The sequence below is a fragment of the Ornithorhynchus anatinus genome, chromosome X1 (genome assembly GCF_004115215.2).
Source record: "Ornithorhynchus anatinus isolate Pmale09 chromosome X1, mOrnAna1.pri.v4, whole genome shotgun sequence".
NCBI lineage: Eukaryota > Metazoa > Chordata > Mammalia > Monotremata > Ornithorhynchidae > Ornithorhynchus > Ornithorhynchus anatinus.
The window spans coordinates 50,053,130-50,058,852 of NC_041749.1; the positions used below are offsets into that span (position 1 = coordinate 50,053,130).

At 43.8% G+C, this 5,723-nt stretch overlaps 1 non-coding gene across 1 annotated transcript; it reads left to right on the plus strand.

Moving 5' to 3' along the window:
• Positions 1-1,397: 1,397 nt before the first annotated feature.
• LOC114807158 lies at positions 1,398-1,535 on the plus strand. The gene has a single exon (XR_003755211.1). It is a non-coding gene; the product is annotated as a small nucleolar RNA SNORA7 (small nucleolar RNA).
• The last annotated feature ends 4,188 nt before the right edge of the window (positions 1,536-5,723 follow it).

Below are 5,723 nucleotides of genomic sequence, written 5' to 3' on the forward strand. Positions count from 1 at the left end.
GATTGTTTGTGGAAATCTTTGTTCCTCAAGATCCTGAGATGGCTCCAAGATAACAAGACCTGTTGTATCAGAACTAGAGGTGCCTTATTTGACCCATTCCCCATTGCCATTAAGAAGCACAGTGGCCTACTAGAAGGAGCATAGGTCTAGGAGTGAGAGGGCCTGGGTTCTAAATCCTGCTCTGCTCCTTGTCTGCTGTGTGTCCTTGGACAAGTCTCAACTTCTCTGTGCCTCAGTTCCCTCATCTGTAAAATGGGGATTCAATATCTATTCTCCCAAGCATTAGTACAGTGCTTGGCACAGAGTAAGTTCTTAACAAATATTAATATGTTATTATTATAATTTTTATTATTATTACTACCAATGGGGTGAAACAGGGTTGGGTAATAGTTCTGGTCAATGCAGGTATGTTAAAGGATGCAATAAGAGACCTAGACACTGAGGTTAGAATATATTTGTGTTTTTTCTCGGAACCTCTTAATAATAATAATAATAATAATGTTGGTATTTGTTAAGCGCTTACTATGTGCAGAGCACTGTTCTAAGCACTGGGGGAGATAAAGGATAATCAGGTTGTCCCATGTGAGGCTCACAGTTAATCCCCATTTTACAGATGAGGTAACTGAGGCACAGAGAAGTGAAGTGACTTGCCCACAGTCACACAGCTGACAAGTGGCAGAGCCAGGATTCGAACCCATGACCTCTGACTCCCAAGCCCGGGCTCTTTCCACTGAGCCACACTGCTCTTTCACCTCAACAGGTTATGTGCATCATGAAAAGTCCTAGAGACAATCATTCAATCTCTAGGAGATGTTATATGTGGATGACCTCACCTAGAGACCCATATGCAAGAAGATGTGCTGCTGATTATAAATTGCTTGCAGGGTTTTGGGGGAAAAAACAAACAAACAACATAATGCAGTCTGCACTGAAGAAACTACAAATAACCCCAAATTTTTCATAGGCAACAAGGAATAGAATTCTGTTATCTAGGCACTATGTTGGTCATTGAGGCAATGATATGCAAGAGTGTGAAATCAGCACATTAGGCTTCAGTCCAAAGAGAAGATTTATCGAGTTGTAGTGTAGTAGTATTCGTTGTCTGTGTGCAGAGCACTGTACCCAAGAGTTTGAGAGAGTGCATAGTAAACACTTAATGAATGTGGTCATGATTATTCTTATTATTATTCACCTCACTTGATTTCTTGGTCTCCCTAAAAGGTTCTGTTTCCATGTCAAAAAGACCCTCTTGTTCCCATAAAGAAATCCCTTGTGGGCAGAGAGCATGACTTCAGCTTTTTTAAAAAATATTTGTTAAGTGCTTACTATATGCCAGGCACTGTTTTATGCGCTGGGGTGGATACAGGTCAAGTTAGACATAGTCCATGTCCCACACACCCCTCTCAGGATTGCACCTAGAGAGTTTCCAGTACTCTACCAGTCCTGGCTACGGGAGGGGGAGTCAAGCAGAAGCATATCCATTTCATTCTTAGCTTGGGCAGTGGCTAGTGAGTGGAAGGTAATCTGCTACAAGTCAAAACTTAACCTGTGCTGGGCAGCAGAGGCATGGGAGAGCAGAGATTCAAGTTTACTGCATGGAAGAAGGCCATGATAAACCACTTCCATCTTTTTACCAAGAAAACTCTAAGGATACACTATCAGAATGATTGAAGATGGAGGTGGGGCAGTCTGGGAGAGATGTGTCCATGGAGTTACTATGGGTAGGAGTTGACTCGATGGCACAATTACAAGTATTGGTTGTGAGATCTGAAACCAATCCATTAGCACGGAAGCTATGCTCTCACCTCAGTATAGCTTTTTTGGTGGAACAAGTGAGTAAGTTAGACAGTAAAAAACCCAAAAAGTTGCTGTATGACAAGCTAAAATGGGGAACAGGTGAAATGGTTTAAGGAAGCAGTAAAGTGATGTGGCATCATGCTAACAGCTGGGAGGCAACCGTGGCAAACCAACCAGCCTGTATTCTACGATATAGAAGGGAGGGGCTTTTTCTAAGAGAAGGTTTGAGATGCTCATGAGAGTCACGGGGGAACACAAAACCAGTACCAGGAGCTGCAAACAGAAAACTTAATCAGCACAGCAGGGATGGCGTAGTGGGTAGAACATGGGCCTGGAAGTCAGAAGATTATGGGTTCTAATCCCAGCTCTGCTATAAATCTGCTGTGTGACCTTGGGCGAATCACTTAACTTCTCTGGGCATCAGTTACCTCATCTGTAAAAATGGGGATTAAGAGTCTGAGCCCATTGTAGGACAGGGACTGTGTCCAACCTGATTAACTTGTACTACCCTACCATGTAGAACAGTGCTTGGCACATAGTAAGCACTAAAGTACCCTAATTATTATTCAGTGCTTAGAACAGTGCCTGGCACATATTAAGTACTTAATAAACACCATAATTATAATTATTATTATTACTGTGTATGGGACTGCCAGCCCCATACAGTCAGTGTTTCCAGTCACACTCACCCCCATGGGTAAAGTTTACCATTGGTAGTGTCATCTTCAAATATGAAAGACAGTTTTTATCTATCTACGCACATACATTTATCTGTCATATTAGAATGTTTCAAACCAAAGCTTCCTGGACTTCATGTGGAGCCTTTGTTCAGCTAAAAGTCAACTAGCTTCACTTTAACCAAACCCAAGAGTGAACCTTGGCCATTAGGATGGCGCACCTAACCTCTTTGCCCCACGACTAAGAGTTCTTAGAGTCATTGGGCCTTAAGACCAGCAATAGCTAGAGAGGAGTCCATGATAAACATAGTGGGAAGACCAAGTTTCCTTATCTTTTGTGGTGTGTTTGTGTGCTGCTTGGTTGACTATGGGGGAAATAAATGTCTGTTGCCACATCAGTTTTGCAGAGCGTAATGGTAGCCTAAATTCTGTAAGCAGCCTGACCTAGTGGAAAGAGCATGGGCCTGGGAGTCTGAAAACCCGCGTTCAAATTCCGACTCTGACACTTACCTGCTCTGTGATCTTGAGCAAATCACTTACCTTCTCTGTACCTTAGTTCCCTTATCTACAAAATGGGTATTCAATACCTGTGCTCCCTTCTGCTTAGACTGTGAGCCCCATGTAGGACCCGATTATCTTGAATCCACCCCAACACCTAGTATAGTGCTTGGCACATAGAAAGTGCTTAATAAATACCACATTCTTATTACTATGCTGTAGAGATAGAAAAATGCCACCTGGGAGTGAGGAGGAAGGATGGAATGTGCTGCACACTTTCCTGAGAAATGTACTTAAATCATTCCATGGTGGTCTTTTATACTTTTGTTCACCTTTCCTTTCATGTATGTCACTAACCCCCACCTCCTCATTCTTAGATTGAGGCCAGGGACCAGGTCTACATCTCATTCATGGGTTTCTTTCCAGTGCTTAGGATAGTGCTTTGCACATAGTAAGCATTTAATCAATATTATTGCCACTGTATTACTTAAAGGGGCCCTTTCTGCCTCTTTCCCAACCACTGAGGGAGTGAAGCAAGGCTGGGCTCAGTTCGGTTCCACCTATTCTCTGCCCCCATGCTTGCAGATGCAGTGAGAAATCAAGAGGCAGAATATACTTCCTATCCATCGGGAAACTCTTTCAGCTCAACGGGCTATCAGCATTATCAAGCCTTTCAGACAGTCATCAGGAACTGCAGTTTGTTGATGATGGTACTCTGGAGGCATATACACAGGAAGAAATGCACATGATTATGAATCCCTTTGCAAATTTGGCACATTGCTATGGATTGACAAGTCCTCTGATGAAAAATGAAGTTGGGTACCAGCCTACACCCAGGAAATCCTGCAAATAAACAAAGATCTTCATTAGCAACACAGAACTTAATGCTGTCACTGAATTCCTCTCCCTAGGCCAGGCCCAGCTTCGGTTGGAAAGCTAAGTAAGGGGCAGCTGTGGAGATGATAGAGGCAGCAGTGGAGAAATTTTCTGCAAACTGTTGCATATGATGTTATTATGAGTTGTGTGCGTGCAGTGTGACGTGAAGATGCCATATGGAATGTGGGGGTGGCTGTTGTTGCTCCGCCTCTGAGTGGCTAAAAACCTGAAGCTGGTGTTGATCTCGGCTGTGCAGTATGTAATGTGTGTGCATTGGTAAAGAGATAGAAGAGAGAATAGCAAAGGCCAGTGTGGCTTTTGATGGATTGACAAAGTGGAGCAGCAGTGTGAAATTAGATCTCCTCCAGGTTTCACCTCTCATCACCTAAACAATGGGAAGCTCACACCCCCCCATTGCACTCATTTATACTCTATTATTTCCTCCTACCTGTAATTTCTCTCCCCCACTAGATAGTAAACTCTTTGAGGACTGAGATCTGGTCTACAAATCCTATTATGCTCTTCCCAGATGCTCAGTGCATTGCTCTTCCCAAACTGAAGTTCTTTAAGGCTGTCATAGTGTCCAGTCTTCAATACAGCTGTGAGACCAGGCCATACCACAGAAGACATGTCCAATGTCTCAAGCAGTTGCACCAGCGTCGTCTACAAACCAGACTCCACATCAAATGGCAGGACAATATTACTCATAACAAAGTCCTAAAATGCAGCCAGCTCACTAGCAGTAAGGACATGCTCATAGCTAATCAACTTTGTTGTGGAGACATGAGAGGAGAATGGATATAAACAGGATTCATTCATCCCATTTATTGAGCACTTACTGTGTGCAGAGCACTGTACTAAGCTCTTGGGAGCTAGAATACAACAATAAGCAGACACATTCCTTATCCACAATGAGCTTACAGTCTGGGGGCGGGAGACAGACAATAATATAAAGAAACAAATTACAGTTATGCACATAAGTGCTGTGGGGCTGAGAGGGGAGATGAACAAATGGAGCAAGTCAGAGTGATGCAGAAGAGAGTGAGAAAAGAGGAAAGTGGGGCTTAGTTGGAGAAGGCCTCTTGAAGGAGCTGTGGGTCCAATAAGGCTCTGAAGACAGGAAGAGTAATTCTCTGTCGGATTTAAGCTGGGAGGGCATTCCAGGCCAGAGGCAGGATGTGTAAGGGGTCAGCAGCGAGATAGATGAGATCGAGGCACAGTGAGAAGGTTAGTATTAAAGTGAAGTGTGCAGCCTGGACTGTGATAGGAGAGTAGTGAGATGAGTTAGGAGGGACCAAGGTGATTGAGTGCTTTAAAAGCAACGGTGAGGAGTTTTTGTTTTATGCAGCGGTGGATGGGCAACCCCTGGAGTTTTTTGAGGGGTGGGGAAACATGTCCTGAACGTTTCTGTAGAAAAATGATCTGGCAACAGAGTGAAGTATGGACTGGAGTGGGGAGAGACAGGAGACTGGGAGGACAGCAAGGAGGCTGATGTAGTAATCCAGGAGGAATAGGTTGAGTGACTGTATTAATATGGTAACTGGATGGAGAGGAAGGGGTGAATTTTGGTGATGTTGTGAAGGTGGGACTGACAGGATTTAGTGATGGATTGAACATGTGGGTTGCATAAGATAGCAGAGTCAAAGACAATGTCAAGGTTATGGGTCTGTGAGACAGAAAGGATGGTGGTTCCATCTACAGAGATGGGAAAGTCATGTGGTGGACAGGGTTTGGGTGGAAGATAAGGAGTTCTGTTTTGGACATGTTAAGCTTGAGGTGATGGGAGGACATTCAAGTAGAGATGTCTTGCAGGAAATGTGAGACCGCAAAGAGAAAGAGAGAGATCAGAGCTGGAGATGTAGATTTGGGTATCAA